This window comes from Hylobates moloch, unplaced genomic scaffold (genome assembly GCF_009828535.3).
Source record: "Hylobates moloch isolate HMO894 unplaced genomic scaffold, HMol_V3 SCAFFOLD_8, whole genome shotgun sequence".
NCBI classification, from domain to species: Eukaryota; Metazoa; Chordata; class Mammalia; order Primates; family Hylobatidae; genus Hylobates; species Hylobates moloch.
Window position 1 is genome coordinate 123,384,775 of NW_026652283.1, and position 22,498 is coordinate 123,407,272.

At 35.6% G+C, this 22,498-nt stretch overlaps 1 protein-coding gene across 1 annotated transcript in view; it reads left to right on the forward strand.

Moving 5' to 3' along the window:
* CSMD1 (CUB and Sushi multiple domains 1) overlaps positions 1 to 22,498 on the forward strand; it is a 2,040,038-nt gene that overhangs the window by 103,471 nt on the left and 1,914,069 nt on the right. The gene's annotated exons all lie outside the window — the stretch shown is intronic.

The following is a 22,498-nucleotide window of genomic DNA, read 5'->3' on the forward strand; positions in this document are numbered from 1 at the left end:
ACAAAGAATAAACATGAGATGCAAATCAGAAAGTAAAAGTGTTAAAAGCAATATATCAGTAAATGTACAAAAAGTCTATGTGAATACATAGAAAACGTACATCTGAAGAAGAAAACACTCAAAAGTTAAGTGTTCACGTCTAAGGAAAGACTACTTTTACTTTTTTCTGTATATATTTCTGTATTGATTTTTTAAATATGATTAGGCAATACCTAACACTAGCACAAGTAATATTACCCTTATTAGCCCAGGTGTCCTTGCAAATATTTACTGTGGTTTTCAGTTAGTAAAATGTGATTAAAAGATATGAATCTATTTTTTTATAATCTCTATTTGCAGTAGAGGGACACAGGACACAGGGCTGTAAACTCAGGATTCTCGGCTCCCCCCTCACTCTTGTTCACACCGTTTTTCTTGCTGTGGAGATGGCTTCATCACCTAAGTATCAACCATCAGAGTGTGTGATTGATTTCCTTTTAAAATAAAGGGACACTTGGCTACACAGGTGCTATTCCCATTTTAGAAGAGCAATATTTTATTGACAATGTATTTTAATGCCTGAAAGAATCTTGAAAAGTTGTTTCAATTATGTCTTAATGAAACTACTTTGTTCAAATTGCAGGTGAGAAATGAAAAAAAGAAATTTTCCCTGTGAGAGGAAGAAAATAGCAAGTTCTATTTTTTCCTACCTCCCCGAACCTTCTACTGACTCAGAGAATGTTTATTTCTACATATGGTGGTGTTAATGGTGCTCTCATCACAGTGTTTAAAAGCTATTTTGGTCTTACCTCTTTTGGAATTTATGTCTGTAAAGGCCATCTTCTTTTTTTCTTTCATTGTTGAGAACCCACCATCTGTTTATTTGCTAAAATAGAATCTAAAACAGTGAATGTCAACTTTTACAATCAATGGATAATACAAGGTGTATAGTCTACACAAATAATGTAAATGCATTTAATTAAGTTAGACTACATGGGTTTAATTAAACTACATGTAGTTTAATTGCTTGACTGAAATAACTAGGGAGTTTTGGGAAATAATTAATTCAGTATTTTATTTGAAAACTCTTTAAAGTGGTTTGTATCCATTGATATAAGCCCTTAGGATAAATATATAGTGTTTCCAATTTCAAGAAATTTGGATTCAGTATCTTTCAGCAAAACATCCGATTATGTGCTTAAGACATTTCCTGAAAGAGATGAAAAATAAATTGGAAGATGCTAGGAATTTCAAGGAAACTGCGTATAAAAAATATTTTTAGTATAAAGCACTATTGTCTAATTCTTTTAATTACAGACCTTTCAAATTAAGTAAAACATTGTAAACTTAAATTAGGTTCACGCACAGTAGTATGTATCAGAGGACTGAAAGCTCAACGTACCAACCTGATCAAGGGTCAAGTTATTCAAGGAATAAAATGCTCTCTAATTTACTTCAGTAAACTTCAGTCTTTCAAGTAAGGTTACACTGTTAGCTTAGTGTCTTCGCTTGTAAGAGTATTCTTGTTTTACGTAAGGATGTAGAGATAGGTACAATTATTTGCACATAGAATTTTACCTCTTCATAGTGAGATGTGACTGTCACATGTTTCACTTCCAGATGTATTTTCAGAAATGTCATTGACTCGAGAGACAGAGTTCATACCATGGCATCAGCCTCTGCTCTCAGGAAGGCTTTGCTAGTTCCAAAGCTGGAAAATGGCCCATTATTCCATTAACTATTAATTTGGGCATGTAATGAATGGAGCCATTTCCACATATCTATTTATTTGGAGAGGTCTTGATTGAAAACATGTGTTCTTACTATGAAATCAAACAACACCAATACCTTCCCTTTGATTCTCTGCCTTTGCATTTCCCCAGGTGCACCGCTGCCTCCTTGTGAGCTCTAGGGGTTTGGCTGAAATCATGTTTCTTGTAACTCAGTGTGATCTGTGACTAAAGCAAACACACATCTTAATATTGACAAAAGCGTCCTTAACCAGAAAATGTTAGGTCGGTGCAACAGTGACTGCGCTTTCTGCCATGGCTTTCAATTGCAAACACCGCAATTACTTTTGCACCGACCTAATAACATGCAGAACAAAACCAAAGCAGGGGAGGGTGTCAGAGTCACGCTCTCACATGTCCTGCCCAGGATGCCCATGGCTGTGAGGACCTGAAGCAGGGGAGGGTGTCGGAGTCATGCTCTCACCTGTCCTGCCCAGGATGCTCATGGCTGTGAAGACGTGAGTGCCATCTCCCCTGTATGTGCCTTCCTACTCTAATCCACAGGAACCTGGAGGTTCTCTCTCCTTTTCGGCTTACTTCGTAGACATTTGCATTTCTCTTTTCTCACCAAATTCACTCCACTGTATCCTGCTGCTTCAGGCAGTCTTCTTCCAGCGTGAGCCGAGACCAAGTATGTTTATGAGATATGGACTAAAATGACTAGAAATTATTTCTTTAAAACAAATTTAAGGGGAAAATATTATTTTTCGAGAGGCCATCATAAAATAATTAGTTTTCTTTCTTAGAACTAGTTTCTGACGTATAAAATGATTGAAGATAGTTTTAGCACCTTTACCTTTCACCTCAAGAATCTCAAGAAATAGTAATTATTAGATAAGATACCTGAACTCATGCATTTCTGTTTCATAGGTGTGATGTAGTTGAACGGTCATACATTCTGGCTGTAAAGAGGACCACATTCCACAACTGGCTCTGTGAACTGGACAAATTGCTCTACACTTTGTTTCTCTGTTTCCTCATCGATAGATACAAAGTAACAGGAGCAATTCCAGTGGCTGTGGTTTGCACGTCAAGTTTCAACATAGTAGGCCCTCACTATTAGTGTTCTAGGAAGAATACATAAAATATAATGTGTCAAAAATAGCCAAGGGCCTATTAAGGTAAATTTTCTTTGCTTTTAATTACCTTTACTTACCGTTTTTTCTCCACAGCTTTAAATAAAACCTTATATTTGTAGTCTCTTATTGCTACCAGTAACCTTAAGCCAGTCATTATGGTTTTTTTCGTATTTTTTGACATTTCACACTTATAAACAGTTTAAAAATAACAAGAATTGTTGTCTACCTTCCATGCAACTTCCTGTAATGTTACACATATCACAAGGATCTAAGCAAGGAAAATAATGTTAATAAAAGATGGCCTCACCTACAAAGCTTATTCAAATTTTGGCTAATTTTCCCAGCCAGGATCCAGGCGTACTCACTGCGTTTGGTTATTTCTCACTCTTCCTTATCTTTCAAGAGGTTGACACATTTGTAGAAAACTTGATCTATAAAATGCTCCTCAATTTGAGTTTCTCTAATGTTTCGTCATGATTCAATTTAGGCTATGGATTTTTGGCAATAATAGAACTAATTTTGTGTTTTCAGAGTCATTCCTAGTGATATCAGCTTTGACACTTGATTGGGGCACACCTGTCAGTGTTCTCCACCTTAAAGTAACTTGTTCTTTTTGTGATTAATGAAAATATCGTGAGTGATACTTTCAGGCATTGTACATATTCCGTTTCTCATCAAACGCTCGTTCACTAGGCTTAACAGAAATTCATACTTCTTGCCTGAAACAATAAATGCCATCGTGTTTGCCAAATGGTGATTTTTCCATTTCCATCATTTCTTTGATGTTTGGAAATTGGAATTATATTTTAAGTAAAGATTTTCCTTTCTCCTCATTCATTAACTTATTTAATTATTAATTTGTGTGAGTGTATGGGTTACAAATCTTTGCTATTATTTCACTCTCTTTCTTGCTGAAAATCTCCCAGATGTCTTTTGGAAGTCTCTTCCAGACGGTCCTTGTGACCTTTTGGTATGTCCTGTGATTTTTGGAAAATGTTCTTACTTTTTAGCCCTAACACATATCCCAGGCTTTGCCATGGATATGTGTTGGCCATGGAATGGGTCATTACCTCAAGGAACCCCGCACTGGCCATGGAATGAGTCATTACCTCAAGGAACCCTGGTTTCTTTTGTTAGCGAATGCTATTTATGGTCAAGATCTGTTTACCAATTTGCTTTTTGCTTTTGGGATGTCACTGCTGTAGACCTTCTTAGCAGATAGAGTTAGGCTACAGGTGTCCACAGACTGTCACATAAACACACACACACCTCTCTCTCTCTCTCATCTGTCTATCCTTCTGTATGTGTGCTCATACACTTGTGGATGCAAAACAAAATAATATACATGTATATTGTATGTAATGTGACAGTTTTGAATGAAAGAATAGGAAATAAGAAAATATACATCTATCTCCTCATTTTTTAAAAAAGGAAATATAAAAATAATAAATCAATAACCAATGATAATGGTTACCTCCAGGGGCTTGATGTGAAGACAGAGTGTATATTTAACAACATATCTTGAAAATTACTCCCTATCAATTCCTAAATGTATCTTTCTTTTCTTTCTTTTCATATTTTTTCTTTCTTTAATAATACTTCATGAATACAATATGGATGTACCAATGTATCAATTTATTCATATATTTTTATATATCGCATTTAGATTATTTCTAATATTTTATAATTAAAAGTGTACATATGTATTTTTACATTGTTGAAAGTTTATCTTCATAGTAAATTCCTAGAAGTGGCATATATGGGTCAAAAAAGGAAGGGAAAGAGAGAGAGGCATGTAGGCCTATATTGTTAGACTAGATTTTAAAAATGAAATTTAACCATATACTGACTATGTGAGACTCACTTTAGATAAAAAATACCTGTATGTTCAAGTAAAAGAATGAAAACTAACGTACTATGCAAATATCAGTCATGAAAAAGCTAGAGTGGCTGTACTAATACTGCTCAAAAAAGACTTTAAAACAAAAAGTGTCACTAGAAACGAAGTGGGACATTTAAAAAAATGATAAAATTGTCAACTCATCAGGGAAATATAACAAATGTACACATACATGTGCCTACCAACAAAGCCTGAAATAAATAAAGCAAAACCAATAGAATTAAAAAGCAGAAATAGATTAAAATAATGGTTGGTGACTTCAATATCCCAGTTTCGTTAACAAAAAAACTATGTAAAAACAAGGAACTAGAAGAATTGAATAGCGTTATGAATTATCTACACGTAACAAAAATGTCTGTAAAACTAGCCAAGTGAAAAAAATCTAATATACCTTGGTTCTTATTTGCAGATGAACTGTTCTCCATGATAACTGTATTTACATCATAAAATAAGTCTTAATAAATTTAAATGGATTGAAATCCTACAAAATATGTTCTTTAACACATTGTAATTGTGTGAAAAGCCTGTAGCAGAAACTAGGACAACTCCACATGTATAGAAATTAAACAGCATGCAACTAAATAAATCATGAGGCAAAATAATCACAAGGTAAATTATAAAATACTTTGTGATAAATGCATATAATGACAGAACATATCAGATGTTATGGAATGCAGGTAAAACTGGGCTTAGAAGGATATTTATAGCTGTAAATGTCCATATATAAAAGAAGAAAAATCTCCAATTAATATCCTAAACTTCCACCTAGCACATTGGAAATGGAAGATCAACATTAACACAAACCAAGCAAGTGAAAAGAAATATATAAGAGTTGAGCAGAAAATAATGAAATGCAGAATAGAAAACACAGAAAATGAGTGAAATCAAAAGTTGGTTATTTAACATCAACTAAATATTTTTAAAAAGTCTTAAATAGGCTTTCCATTTAAAGCAAAAAGAAAATTACTTAAATCTGAAATGACAGAAGAGATCATTTAACAATTTTACAGAAATAAAAATATATATTTTTTAATGTTATTATTATACTTTAGGTTTTAGGGTACATGTGCACAATGTGCAGGTTTGTTACATATGTATCCATGTGCCATGTTGTTTTGCTGCACCCATTAACTCGTCATTTAGCATTAGGTATATCTCCTAATGCTGTCCCTCCCACCTCCCCCCAACCCACAACAGTCCCTGGAGTGTGATGTTCCCCTTCCTGTGTCCATGAGTTCTCATTGTTCATTTCCCACCGATGAGTGAGAACATGCGGTGTTTGGATTTTTGTCCTTGTGACAGTTTACTGAGAATGATGTTTTCCAGTTTCATCCATGTCCCTACAAAGGACAGGAACTCATCATTTTTTATGGCTGCATAGTATTCCATGGTGTATATGTGCCACATTTTCTTAATCCAGTCTATCGTTGTTGGACATTTGGGTTGGTTCCAAGTCTTTGCTATTGTGAATAGTGCCGCAAGAAACATACGTGTGCATGTGTCTTTATAGCAGCATGATTTGTAGTCCTTTGGGTATATACCCAGTAATGGGATGGCTGGGTCAAATGGTATTTCTAGTTCTAGATCCCTGAGGAATCGCCACACTGACTTCCACAATGGTTGAACTAGTTTACAGTCCCACCAACAGTGTAAAAGTGTTCCTATTTCTCCACATCCTCTCCAGCACCTGTTGTTTCCTGCCTTTTGAATGATGGCCATTCTAACTGGTGTGAGATGGTATCTCATTGTGGTTTTGATTTGCATTTCTCTGATGGCCAGTGATGATGAGCATTTTTTCATGTGCGTTTTGGCTGCACAAATGTCCTCTTTTGAGAAGTGTCTATTCATGTCCTTCGCCCACTTTTTGATGGGGTTGTTTTTTTCTTGTAAATTTGTTGGGGTTCATTGTAGATTCTGGATATTAGCCCTTTGTCAGATGAGTAGGTTGCAAAAATTTTCTCCCATTCTGTAGGTTGCCTGTTCACTCTGATGGTAGTTTCTTTTGCTGTGCAGAAGCTCTTTAGTTTAATTAGATCCCATCTGTCAATTGTGGCTTTTATTGCCATTGCTTTTGGTGTTTTAGACATGAAGTCCTTGCCCACGCCTATGTCCTCAATGGTATTGCCTAGGCTTTCTTCTAGGGTTTTTATGGTTTTAGGTCTAACATGTAAGTCTTTAATCCATCTTGAATTAATTTTTGTATAAGATGTAAGGAAGGAATCCATTTTCAGCTTTCTACATATGGCTACCAGTTTTCCCAGCACCATTTATTAAATAGGGAATCCTTTCCCCATTGCTTGTTTTTGTCAGGTTTGTCAAAGATCAGATAGTTGTAGATATGCGGCATTATTTCTGAGGGCTCTGTTCCGTTCCATTGATCTATGTCTCTGTTGTGGTACCAGTACCATGCTGTTTTGGTTACTGTAGCCTTGTAGTATAGTTTCAAGTCAGGTAGCGTGATGCCTCCAGCTTTGTTCTTTTGGCTTAGGATTGACTTGGCGATGCGGGCTGTTTTTTGGTTCCATATGAACTTTAAAGTAGTTTTTTCCAATTCTGTGAAGAAAGTCATTGGTAGCTTGATGGGGATGGCATTGAATCTATAAATTACCTTGGGCAGTATGGCCATTTTCACGATATTGATTCTTCCAACCCATGAGCATGGAATGCTCTTGCATTTGTTTGTATCCTCTTTTATTTCATTGAGCAGTGGTTTGTAGTTCTCCTTGAAGAGGTCCTTTGCATCCCTTGTAAGTTGGATTCCTAGGTATTTTATTCTCTTTGAAGCAATTGTGAATGGGAATTCACTCATGATTTGGCTCTCTGTTTGTCTGTGATTGGTGTACAAGAATGCTTGTGATTTTTGTACATTGATTTTGTATCCTGAGACTTTGCTGAAGTTGCTAATCAGCTTAAGGAGATTTTGGACAAATTTTTTTAAAGTCCTAGAAAGAAGACACAGAGTACCAAAAGTGACTCAAGAAGAAATAGAAAATCTGAATGAACCTGTAATGTGTACTGTGATTTGCTTAGAAATAAGAATACCTACTCACAATGGAAACACCAGGCATCAAAGTTTTACTGGTGAATTATATGAAACAATTAAAAAAGACAATGTAAATATATCCACACTTTCAAAAAATAAAAGAGAAGGGAACACTTTCCAACTAATTTTACAAGGTCAGTATAAATTTGATGCCAATAAAGTAAAAAGACATCATAAAGAAATCTATAGACCAGTATCTTTTATGAATATAGATGCAAATTTCCTCAACAAAACATTATCAAGAAAAATACAGCATCATAATAATAAAAGGAATATATCTTTATATTACAGATATAATAAAAAATATATATAGTGCTGGAACAACTAGATAGTCAAATGCAAAGTGACAAAGTTAAAGCTCAAAATGGATCAGAAATTCCAGCATTTTGGGAGGCCGAAGCAGGTGGTTTGCTTGAAGTCAGGAGTTTGAGACCATACTGGCCAACATGGTGAAACCTGGTCTTTACTAAAAATACAAAAATTAGCTGGGAGTGGTGGCATGTGCCTGTGGTCCCAGCTACTCGGGAGGCTGAGGCAGGAGAATCATTTGAACCTGGGAGGCGGAGGTTGCAGTGATCTGAGATCACGCCACTGCACTCTGGCCTGGACAACAGAGGGAGACACTGTCTCAAATAAATAAATAAATAAGTAAATAAGTAAATAAAAAGGATCAGAGACCTAAATTTAAGAGCTAAAACGTTAAAATCCTTACAAAGAAAACACAGGCATAACTCTTTGTGAGCATGGAGAAAGCAGTGTTGACTTTTTGTTTTGTTTTCAGATAAGAGCAAAAACGTAAGCAACAAATAATACACATATAAAATGGATTTCCTCAAAACTCAAAACTTTGTGCATGAGAGGAAATCATCAGGAAAGTGAAAATACTGTTTCACTTACATTTACTATATATTATAATACATAAGTATATCTTTATTATATCTCTAATATTAAAAATATTTTTATATTTAATGAAGAAAGAAAGGTTGATTCGACATCTGAAAATCTGTTAATGTGATATACCATATCAACAGGATAAAGAACAAAAGCCACCTAATCATGTCAATAATGCAGAAGAAGCATTTGACAAAATCCAACACCTCCTCATAGTAAAATCAACAAACTAGAATTACAGTGGTGTTTCTCAACTTGATAAAGGACATTTATGAAAATTGCACGTTTAAGATTATACTTAATGTTAAAAGACTAAACGCTTTCTCCCTAAGAACAGGAAAAAGACATTGATGTCCCTTCTTGCTACTTCTATTCAACGTTGTACTAGAGATTTTAGAAAGCCCATTAGGCAAGAAAAGGAAAGACAAGGCATCCAGAATAATAAAAAAAAAATAAGTAAGACTATCTCTAATTTCTGATGATACACTCTTGTACGTGGAAAATGCTAAGAAATTCAATTAAAAAACTATTATATCTAAAAATGAAATTTAGCAGGCTTGCAGACTACCAGATAAAGTAGACAAATCAATTGTAATTCTATATACTTGAAATGAGACTCTGCAAATAAAATTAAGAATACAATTCCATTTACAGTAGCTTCTAAAAGAATGCAATAATACTTTTAACAAAGAAGTTCAAATTTATACTCTGAAAACAAAATATTTTTTAAAAGAATTATAGAAGACCTAAATAAATAGGATAAAATTCTGAATTTCTGGGTTGGGAGAGTTCATATTGCTACAGGAATCTTCAGTTAAGCTGAAGCTTCAATGCAGTACCTATATCTTTTTTGAAAAATTAATAAGCTGATCTTAAAATTTATGTTGAAATTCAAGAGACTCCCAAGTACCCAAGGTAGTCTTGAAAAGGAGGAATAAAGTTAGAGAACTCATGCTTTCCAAATCTTATTCCAAAGCTACCACAATAAGACAGAGTTGCAGTGACTTAAGGATAGACTTATTGATCCAAGGAAGGAAACTGAGAGTCCAAAAATAAACGCTTATATTTCTGGGCAATTGTTATTTGATATGACTGCCAAGACAATTAAAGTAATAGACTTTTCAACAAATATTCTGGAACAACTAGATATTCAAATGCAAAGTGATGAAGTTGAAGCCCAATCCATCTCAACATACAAAAATTAACTCAAAAAGGACCTAAATGAAAGAGCTAAAATTATAAAATCATTACAAAGAGAGCACAGGCATGAATCTCTACAGGCACATAGAACGCAATTTTGTTTTCAGATAAAAGCAAAACCACAAGCAACAACAACAAAAAATACATATAGATATTGGACTTCATCAAAACTCTAAACATTGTGCGTCAAAGGAAATCATCAGGAAAACACAAAGATAACCCACAGAATGGGAGGTAAATTGTATGAATCATGTATCTGGTAAGAGACTTGTAAGTAGAAAAACAATATGTATATATACACATATGTATGTTTGTGCGTACACACACACATGAAGTTCTTACAGCTCAATAATAAAACGGCAACCAAATTTTTTAAAAGAAGCAAAAGGTGTGAATAGACATTGATCACAGTAAAGTAGACAGATCACCTTCTGGAAATTTGTTCAGTATCATTAGCCATCAGGGAAATGCAAATGAAACCATAAAGAGACACCATTTGACATTCACTATGAAGGCTATTGTCGAAAATACAGCCAATAGCAAGTATTGTAGAGGATTGGAAGAAATTGGAAGGCTCATAGGCAGCTAGTGGAAATGTGAAATATTGCAATCTCTTTGGGAAACAGTCTGGCAGTTCCTCAAAATGTTAGACATAAAGTTACCATATGACCGAGTAATTTCACCCCCAGGTATAAATCTAAGAGAAATTAAAATAAATGCTCACAAAAAAATTAGTACATAAATGTTCATAGCAGCATTGTTAATAATAGCCAAAATGTGAAAAAATAACAAATGACCATCAACCAATGAAGAAATACACAAAATATGGTATAGCCATACAATTGGTTATTCTGCAATAAAAAGCATCAAGTACCAATACATGCTGCAATATGAATTAACCTTGAAACATTATGCTAAGTGAAAGAAGCCAGTCACAAAATATTATGTGATTCTATTATACGAAATGCTTGGAACTGGCAAATGTCTAGATTTGGAAAATATGGTAGTGGTTGTCAACATCTGGTTTATGAGGAGAAAAGAAATTGACTGCTAATGGTCATGGGTGTTTCTTTTTGGGATGATAAAAATGTTCAAAATGAGATGGCGGTGATGATCCTGCATTTCAATACACTGAAAAGCACTGAAGGCCGGGCGCAGTGGCTCACGCCTGTAATCCCAGAACTTTGGGAGGCCTAGGCGGGCAGATCACGAGGTCAGGAGATCGAGACCATCCTGGCTAACACGGTGAAACCCCATCTCTACTAAAAATACAAAAAATTATCCGGGTGTGGTGGCGGGCACCTGTAGTCCCAGCTACTCGGGAGGCTGAGGCAGGAGAATGGTGTGAACCCAGGTGGTGGAGCTTGCAGTGAGCCGAGATTGCACCACCGCACTCCGGCCTGGGTGATAGAGCGAGACTCCATCTCAAAAAAAAAGAAAACCACTGAAATGTATTATTTAAAATGGTAAATTATGTAAATTATATCTAACAATTATATCCAAATAGAGGTATTATATGTATTTATCTATAACTCTATCTATCTTCTATCTGTATTAACTTTCATCATTCTCTTTTCTGATCCTTGTTAGAAATCAACCATGTTGTTGTGGTAGACATGTTCTGCTATCATTCTACAGCATTCTTGCACAAGAGAAAATGACAATGCCCCATTGTGATATTGAATTCTTAAATTTCCTTTCCACCTTACTATAAAATCTTGCGTATGACTCCATATTTTCTCTGATAGTGCTCTTAAGGAATCCATAGTACTCTAATGATGTTATTGGTGTTTTGTGGAAAAGAGCTCTCACCTAATTGTCAATTTTCTCTTCTGTCTTGGAAGTTTTTAAGTTTAGCTTGGAGCTAACACTGCTAGCTCCCACTTGATGGTTTTCTTCACTTAATCTAGTGAAGAAATCTAGGACTATCTTTCTCCCATTCATTTGCTTTCTTCCTCCAAAGTCTTAATCTCAATATTCAAGTCAAAGGAAAGTAGAAAGTTTTCCCCAGTTTGTCACTGAACAAGGAGGAAGCGTTCAATGTAAGGCATTCTAAGTTTTTTTAAAAAAGATAATTATTATAACATATTATAATGTTATAATATATCATAAAGGTGTTTTAGTCTGGTTCCCAGAGAAAACAAACAGCACATCACATGGAATAATTTGAAGAGAGTCTACCATGTTGTACACAGAGCATGGGAAACCCAGTGGATTGTTGAATGCCTCATTGCATCCTTCACTATGCTTGGGGTTGAATGTTCTTAGGGAAAGTGGGGTGGCCTCAGCAGAGGCCACGGACAGAAACCATTACCTGTGGGAGAGTAAGCCTTCCTGTGACAACAGGAAGAAGCTAAAGCAGGAAAACGCCAAACTCGCTCCCCAGTACTCTTCAAATTCCCTCCGGTACTCCCCATTGCCCAAGCAAATGAAGCAGGCGACATGTCAGGAGAGGTCGTTTGTCTGCCTTGTGCCATTCAGCCACGTGAGTTAGAGAGGTGGGAGGAGAAGGGGCGGCATCCACCCTCAGGGCTCATAGAGGTTGCTGGTCCCAGTGTGTGGGAAATCCACCACGCAGTGTACACCACTGTCCAGTGCCAAGGAGACCGGGATTTCCAGCACTTGTAACTAGAAGTGCTTTATCAGCGTAGTCTAGTTTCTTTTGCAAAATACTGTGGTTAAATGAGGACTTATTATTCGTACTCTCTAAATAAAACAGAAATTCAATGAGATTACTTGCCCAGGGTTGCAAATAAGTGTTGGAAGGGCTGAGATTTCTTTCCAGGTCTAGCTGAGCCCCGTGTCGTATTCTTTTCATTACATGAAGCTGATTCTCACTGCAAGAAAAACCCCACAAAACTGTCCAGCATCAACATTTTTCTCCTCCCTCATAAAAGTTGTTGAAATATAGCAAAACAAAATAATGCTCGAATTGTAGAATCTTGGCTTTTACTTATAGGCCCAAATCATCTTATTCCATGCAGTTTGTGAATAAAATGCTTTACAATGTCAACAGTGTGGTCTCCAAATAAAAAGGAGACCACTGCTGCATGCTTTTTATTCAAAATATCAAGTGGAAGGGCTGAGGTTACAGAATGCCTTAAAGACTCTTTATATACTTAAAACTTTGTGTAGTTTTTTTAATTTCCAAATTTAAGAAATCAATTAAATGTTAATTTATTGAATAAATTTGAGCTTGTAAAATATATTGAGGCATAAATGAGATAAAAAAACTAACTTCTAGTTTCTGACCTGAAAGAGCCTAATACTATAGGCAAGGGCTTATTGTATGTAAGGAGACATAGATAGATAGATAGATAGATAGATAGATAGATAGATAGATAGATAGATAGATAATAGATAGATAGATAGATAGATAGATAGATAGATAGATAGATAGATATACTAGGTATGTTTGTTCAACTATATCCATTTAATTGCTCACAAAATAGTTACTGAGTAACCATAGTATATTAGTTACTGTGTATTCAAATAAAAAAATGCATTGTCATTATCCTTGCAGAGGGCACAGTCTGGCAATGAAGTCACAGAGAGACCACATATTGATAACTCAGTGAGAAGTACTATAGTGGACCTATGTATAATTTATTTTTCACATAGCACACAAAGGGAACTGCTAAATCTGGAAACTCAAAGTGAAATATGATTAAATCGAGGTTATAATTGCCAATGATACTATTAATAGGGGAGGAACAATGTGGGTTGGAGTAGCTGGCAGAGTCCTCTAGGAAAAGAGTTGGGAACTGAGCCCTGAAAAATGGGAGGATTTGGATAGGTGGGAGAGGAAAGGAAGGGCCTCATTACTGGTTTCAGAAATAGTGAGAACACAGATTCCTGGCCCATTACGGGTGTTTGCTAAGTCCAAAGATAGTAAATAAGGAATGTAACATTTCTTAAATTCTCTTTCTATAAGGCATGAATAATACTAAATAGCTTAGATCAGGGCCCTTTCATGACAAGAATGACAACAAAAGTGAAAACTTACTCTGAGTGCAGGAAGAAAATGCACAAAGAAATGAGTATGTTGAGGGCAAAAGATTGTTCCAAGTCATCTCACCATGGACATATGTGGGATATTTATGCTTATGCGATGGGCAGCACAGGCTCAGCAGAAAAGTCTCTCTATCTCCACTTCCAGTTATTTCACCAGGATACTTCAAACTCAGTAAATCCCAAAGCCAGTAGAGCCAGTGTGGGCCTTGGGAACACAGGAAGTGTGTCTATGTAGTAAAGAGGATTTCAGAGGAAGAGGTGAAGGAAAAGGTGACATTTGAAGGGAGTAGTTCTGTGTGAGATAATTCATGGGCTACACAACAGCGCAGGAAATTCCTCTCTTCTCAGACATCACTGCGTCACCATACATTTGTAAGGGGTCCTATGATACTGTGATGCCTTCTCTTTTGGAGGCAAACAAGTGGTTTGTGTGTTCAAACGTCAAGTAAATTTGACTGTCGTAGCTGCAGCCTATGAGTTTGCAATGGAATCAAGGTGGTGTGTGAGATCTCCAAAGCTCACTTCATTTTTTTCTCCATCCTTTGGGAAACAGGTCACTGGATGCATATCTCTGAAAAATGATAGCAGTGTGTTCTTCCCTTAGCTCTCTCCTGAAAGAGCAATTCAACCGTGTGTCTGGGAAACACATCATAATATCTTCCAGCAGAAAGTGGCAGAGTTTCTTAGAATGAAATAATAAGATTGCAACGGCCAAAACTAAATAAGTTCAGCAGAAAGGTAGGAGATTACTTTTAAAGCCAAAAATACTTTTAAATCCAGAAATAAATCAGCCAATAGATGGTTCAGACATAATATTGCCTTTACACCAAAGGGAATGAACCTGAATAACAACAACAAAATGAATTCTGGTTGGGAAGTTAATGAGATAAAAACCAGACTTGTAAGAACATCGTGACTGATCTGATTGATCAATTTTATTTGCCAAATAAAAATTGCATATTTGTATCTTACACAACTTGATGTTTTGAGATATGCATACATGGTTAAATGCATTCACCTGTCCCCTGTCACGAGATTTATGGTTCCATAACATTATGAAAGCCCCAATCCCTTTCCAAACGCACTTTTTAGTCAGTGCTCAACCTCTCCTGATTCTCCTGCTTTCTATGGGCCAGTTTATCTCAGACTTTGCTATGCTGGCTCTTTAACTGTTGTTGATTCTCTAACTACAGTCTCCTTATTTTCTTCTTTCTTTTATAAAAATCTCCCTGGAAATTGTATTCATTTTCTTGTAAAGAAATACCAATTATGTATTTCTGTCCCTTATAAACACCAGATGTTATGAATTCATATTTGCTATTTCAAAGTAGCTCCTAAAATCTCTTCCCGATCCCCTAAACTTCCTTCTAATTCTTCTTCATATCAATTCATTGCACTAAGTTCGGCCAGTTACCCACGCCGTTTATTCATAACTATTTCTCCCATCTCACTTTCCTAATTTCCTAATCCTATATTTCCAAGCCCTGCCAAATATAGCCAATAGACACAAATTGAATCTATCTCCCCTATTCCATTTCCGCAACCTCTCCTAGAGTTCATGTCCTCGTCCCTGCTCATGAAATGCTGCAGCCATCAGCCTGCCTCTCTATGCCTGCTTATACTCCTTCCTTTATTATCTTTTTAAAGCTGCCACCATGTTTTGTTTGTTCTATACATAAACGATATCTTTTTTTTTTTTGCTTGTTTGTAAATCTTACTTAGTGTCTACAGTATCAAGTCTTACTACCTTAACCCTCAAAATCTGTTCTCAAACCCCAAATATCCTGTCCCTTGCCCTCACCCATCCTGTTCTCCCATCACCCCTCTCCCTGCTTCTCACTGTGCTTTGTCAGGTCCTCTTCACCTTGTTGTCCTCTTCACCTTGTCATCCTCTCTGCTCGGAGCATCATCAGCCTTTTGTGTGTCTGGGTTCTGCCTTCTCACCCTGCAAATCTTGGTGACATATTAAAAATTTCTCCTCTGTACTGTTTTTCAGCTTCATAGAGGAGGGATAAACTCAAAACTATAGTCTTAAAACCCACAAATTTACCGTGAATGTTTTCTACACAAAAGATACTGCTGGGTGCCATTTCAACTTTAAAAATGGGTAAAATACAGAATATAAGACCCTTCACATTTCACAAATAATGAAATTTCCTTTGCAATTTTGAAAGAGAGAGCATAATTTCCAGCACCTCTACTAACTGGTGATAGAAATTATGCTCTTTTTGTGTCTTGTATTCTCTTGACTTTTGGGGGTTATACAAGAAATAATGATTCTAAATAATAATAATAATAGTAATGATTCTGTGCTATCTTACCTCTACGTACCTTCCTCCAAAAAACCCACAAGGACATTTTTAATCATATATTGCTAATACTTTCTACAAAATGAAAGTTATATTTAATGGTATAGTTTAGGCTCGCATCAAACGACAGGACTTATGTGTACAGTTTCCCGAGTTCTCCAGAAATATGCGTTCTAACTGCCTCTAGGTGTGTTAAGTTGGTCAAGAATGCACCGTTAATTTACTTTTTTCCTTTCCTTCCCTGACCCTTTCTTTCCTTTTCTCGCTTTGTCTTGTCTTGCGAGTGATTTTGAGAACCGCCTCCAAAACAAACTACTCATTCTAAAATAATTTTCTTAGACTTGACTTCTGAGAAAAGCCAAAACGGAACACGCTGAGGGTGACTGGTCACATCCTCAGACAATGGCGGTATTTTACAGAGATTCTTAACCTCAGATGAAATGGTTTTCATGTTGTGATGGGATGCTGACTGTTCATATTTCTGAACAGGGACATGGGTGGTCACACACATATGTGTTCGGATTATAGTGTGTCTCTGTTCGAGTAGCTCCCTTTCCCATTGTATATGATGGAAATTTCCTTGTCAGTGATGTTCCTTGATGCTACACTGGTTAGAGCAATTTGTTGTTTAAATATTTTCACTTGAAGGCAAAGAAGACAGGCCTGTTAGTCAAAAGATTTGAGTCCCCAAGTCTCTAGGACTGTACGTTTTAGAGGCATGAATACATCCTTTGAAAGTGCAAACACATAGTCTGTCTTCCTCTTTAAGGAGAATATGGAAATAATTCCAGATGGCTCCACTTACTCCTTTTTTCTGCAGTTCTTTATGATAAAGAAAAATGTAAAATAAGATAATTTATCTTAACTCTGATTAATATAAAATTTTTAAATGCAGCCAATCTTATATTTCCTGTAATAGTCAAAATACTGGCTACAAATTGGTATCTTCTTATGTCCGTCTCTTTAGATTTGTGCTCCTGTTTTATTCAGCTACATTGCACTCTCATTCAGGGGCCATTGTCAAAAGACACATCTTTAAGTGTAAAGAGTGTCATGAAAAAGAGCATGATAAGAAGAAAAACTTAAATCTTTATAAATGGAATTCAATAAGTAGTGTATTTGAAAGAGATAACTGTTAAAGTTAATCTCCAAATAAGGAGGATGACTTATTTTTCTTTCCGAGAAAGTCTATCATCTTTGTATTATACTTATTGTATATATTTTTAATTGTCATAAAATTACATAATGTATGGTAATTTTTTGTGTGCGTGGATTAGGAGAAAGCTAATCTCCTTGAATCAATGTGTTCTTTGCCTTTTTGCTCATTCTTACCTACAATGTTGTGAAAAGCTTCTTATTCTTAACTTCTATTACTTGAACTAATTTAGATCTGAGAAAGAAAAATAAAACACCCCCAAAAAACTGAGAAATGACTCCCGATGTAAACTGGTACAGTCAGCACACAAGAAAGAGGTCAGGATATTGTCGTAGAAATTAGCACAGAAAGAGACCATACACACATAAGGGCACTTATAACACAACACATTGCATTGTGCTTTTCCTAAGTGACCTATTGTGAACCGATGTGCTAAGTTTACAAAAAAAGGCTATATTATGAATAAGCATCCTTGTACAGTGAGAATTGAGAAAGCGTTGAAATGTGCTGATTTGCTTAAATGATTACACAGTATTGGTAAAAGAAATCTAATTCCAACAACTAAGTGTACAATTTGTAAAATGGTTCTTAGTATGTATGAAGTAAAGATCTTTAGAAAAACAGGCCACTTGTACCCCTTTAACAGTTTGCTCTGTATTTCAGAGAGGTATGAATTTTTTCACAATTGTTTGTTTCCTATAGATTTTAAGTTAATTCTTTTGCCCATGAATACCACTGTCTTTTAAAGAAGCAAAGATTGCAGCATATGAATTGTCATGGAGGGTAAAATTATATCATAGTAACAGATTACTGAAAGACTGAGCTCCAAAAGTGGCCTACATGTTTAGGTAAATTTATGTTATTACCCAGCAGGGAAATAGACTCAGTAGTCATTTGTATTCCTTAATTTTGCCATTGTTCAAACCAAGCTGAATTTACTGTGCTTTTTTGTTATACCCATTAGGCTATGTGCTAGTTTTCTGAAGAATTGAATGGATAGGTTTTTTTTCCCCTTACTAAAATTCTAACTTTTTACTCTTTACTATAAAAATAAAAATCATGTTCATAAGAAAATGTGAAAAATAACATCTCTTATTAATGAAGTAAATTCTTTAAATTGTTGCATGAAAGACTCTTTTGAGTAATTAAATATTCACTAAATGGCTTTCATAAATTTTTTCAGACTACACTAGTGTTTGTGTGTGTATGTGTGTCTGTCTGTGTGTGTTTATTTTTATATGCAAAGAATTATATCTTAGAGTTCCCTCTCCTCTGAATTTATGGCTGCTTGTTTGAGCATACCTATGTACATGTTTGTTAGTATTTATCTTGGTTTCTAAGCTCTACTTAGGTTTATAACTGATTACTTTTCTCAGATTTGTTGTAATTTCTCTTCTTTTTCCAATCATATCCTATTGCAAACAAGTTAAGCTACGCTTAGAGGGCAAAACCAGCTTCGAATCATGGTGACAAGATTTATGCTTCTGCTTGAGTTGGACAGTAGATGGCGCTAGACAAATGCCAAAGCTTCATCTCATAGAGTTGCTCAAGTGAGACGCTTTGCATCCAAACATGTAAAATGGCTTTTAGCTTTAATTCAAATTTAGGATAGCATTCTCTCCCCTGTTTAATAATTTATTCTGGAAAAATAAAGTTTTGGTAGAAGTAAACAAGTCACTTTTCAGTTCCAAAATATTCAATAACTGTCGCATATTATTACAAGGTCATATCATATTTTCAAACTGAGAATCAGTGAGCTTGTATATTACCAGAGGACTTGGATATAACATTTGTTCATACATGATTCTCATGCTTATTTTCCTTCTGAGCTTTTAAAGTACTACTGTCTAGAGAAAGAGACACTAATCTTTCAAGATTTGTAGGCAGAGCACATACTACCTTACCATGACGGAAGGAGGGCTTCTGTATTTACTCTGAATTCCAAATACCAGGAAAGATTTTCTTACAAAAAAAGAAAGGAAGAAAGAAAGAGAGAGAGGGAGAGAGAAGAGGAAGGGAGAAAAGGAAGAAAAGAAGGGAAGGGAAGTGAAAGAAGGAAATAAAGGAGAAAAAAGAGAAAAAGATAAAAATGAAATGAAAAATAAAGCTTTTGGAAATATCTAATATAGTATACTATATATACACTATATACTATATATACACCATACTATATTTAATATTATATATGTAAACCAGAATTAAGTGTGTGTGTATATATATGTAGGTATATATATAAGTATATATATATACACAAAAAATGTCTCTCTATATAAAATATCCATCTATATAACTTAAGTTATTAGGAATTCAGATATAATTCAAAAATAAGTAAATTCACTCTTAGCTATTCTATGTAAGATGCCATCTGATCCCAGGATTCTGGGAGGCCAAGGTGGACAGATCACCTGAGGTCAGGAGTTCGAGACCAGCCTGGCCAACATGGTGAAACCCCATCTTTACTAAAAATACAAAAATTAGCCGGGAGTGGTGGCAGGCACCAGTAATCCCAGCTGCTCAGGAGGCTGAGGCAGGAGAATTGTTTGAACCTGGGAGGCAGAGACTGCAGTGAGTCAAGACTGGGACACTGCACTCTAGTCTGGGCGACAGAGTGAGACTCTGTCTCAAAAAAAAAAAAAAAAAAAATACCATCTGACTGAAAAATCTCCTCCACCATCCCTTTCTTTTCTTTTATGTATTAATAAATACTGAAAATTAAAATAGACTAATTGATAAGTCAAATAGAAAGTTCGATTTTAGAATGCGATTTTAGACAGCATCCCACATAATTTGATGAAAACCACGGCCAATTATACAGTGGCTTTCTTAATCTTACTAATCACACATGTTCATGGTTCATTCATTATGATGCAAGTATAAAGCTACTTTGAAAAAGATAAAGCTATCTATCAGTAACTGAGTTGTGGAATACTACAGACCAAGGCCTTATGCAGTGCTTGCCCATGTTAAAGTTTTAAGATAAAGATAGATGAACACAGATAGATAGATGATAGACTAATAATGCGATTACAACACATATAGTGGTTATTTACTCCAAATGTGATTGCATATTTATAGCTTGACGTAGTTCCTTGCTTTTTTTCCCCTTCCATACTTCCTTCTTTCCTTTCTGCTTTCTAGTTGCCTTGTCTAAAAGTCATAGTGCTTCAAAAATATTCATCTAATCACCTTTATATAGAATAAAACATAAAACACTTTATAAGAAAACAGCCTTTATGTTGATTCCGGCTTCAAACACAGTGCTACTTTCTATAAAATAGATGCTGCATATTTTTCAAGGCTTTGAGCTCCTTGAAGCCAAATATTGATTTAGTTTGATTAGTTCTCTACTGTATCACCAATAAGTGTTTACTGAATGGATAGATGGAAAGAAGAATGGAGGAATGAACCTTTGTTGATTGCTTAATTAGAGTTCTAGCCTTGAAAAAGTTGAATTGTTTCTTGTCAGCAACTTTGAAGAATCATATGTTCTTAGATGCTGCTAAGATAGTACACACAAGTTTAAGCACTTCCAGTTCCACTAAGGTCAGTTTTAAGAAGTAAAATTTCTGGAATTTTTTCTCAAGAAGGGAATATTCTCTGAGTTAGATTCTAGAGTCTTATTTGATTTCCTACTGAGTGTCCAGGAGTCTCTTCTCTATCGCTGATCTGCATGTCATGTTCGTACAAACCAAACACACATATATCACTGTTTGGAATGGGTCTACAAATGTGAATTTTAAAAGGCATTTTTTAGATAGTTTTTAAGACATTTTGATCTGAGTGAATTTCAAACCTCTGCAAAATGCCCACCACCAAAGCACAATAATTAAATACGGATTACTCATTGTTGCCACCTCCTGTCCTTTTGAAACGAATCAGGACCAACATGTCATTTTATAAAATCAGATATCATGTTAAATAGCTTGATTTTTGTAACCATATTACAATGTATACATATATGAAAACATCATTTTGTACACCTTAAATATATATGATATGTGGTAACCATTTGGCCATATCAAAGCATCACACATTGTACTCCTTAAATATATACAATTTTTGTTTGCCAATCATACTTCAACAGAGATGCAAATAAAATAAAACATACGTCAAAAAATTCAGACATCACACAAAGTATGTACCAGTACTATTCCAGTATGAGCCAATATCCAGTAAGTGTTCAAATTTCAAATTGTTTCATAAAGGGCAAAAAAATTGACACAGAAGGTTTAATCACAAAAGTGAACTCTGAATTGTAAATGTGCAATATATCTTTTAATTATCTTTTAATCTACAGGCTCTTCTCTGTCTGTTTCTGTCTCTGTGTTCTTTGCAAGTTGTATTGTGAATTCTACTCTCGAGATTTTTGAGGCAGTGTATTAGACGGTTTTCATACCGCTGTAAAAACTGCCTGAGACTGGGTTATTTATAAAGGAAAGTGGTTTAATTGACTCCGTTCTTGCAGGGCGGGGAAGCCTCAGGAAACTTACAATGATGGTGGAAGGTGAAAGGGAACCAGGTGCCTTCTTCAGAAGGCAGCAGGAAGGAGTGCTGAGCGACGGGGGGAAATCCCCTTATAAAACCCTCCGATTTCATGGGAACTGACTTGCTATCATGAGAGCAGCATCAGGGAAACCACGCCCACTATTCAATTACCCCCACCTGTTCTCTCCCTTGACCTGTGGAGCTGCTGGGGATTATAATTCAAGATGAGATTTGGGTGGGGACACAAAGCCTAACCGTATCAGGCAGTATTGCAAAAACACACAGAGAGAAAAAGGAAGTAAATTTTGTCGTCCAAACTCCAAGGCTTCTATGCCTTATTTAAGTCACACAGGCTAACACAGAGTGCCTCAGTTTGCATTCATTTGCAAGATATTCAATACCTTGTTGTGAGGATAAAATGAGTTAATATATTTAAAGCAGTGATAACAGAGCCTGACACATACTAGGGAAATTGCAAGTTTAGTTATTAATATTGTCTGCAGGAGCCATGAGGATTTTACAAATGATGAGCATGATGTGTTTCTGCAAAATGCTGGGGCCATGCTGCTGTGACCTATGCTTGGTCCAGACCGTAGAGATAGTGGGTAAATGAAAACCAGAGACAGAGTACAGAATTGCAAGGGAAGACAGG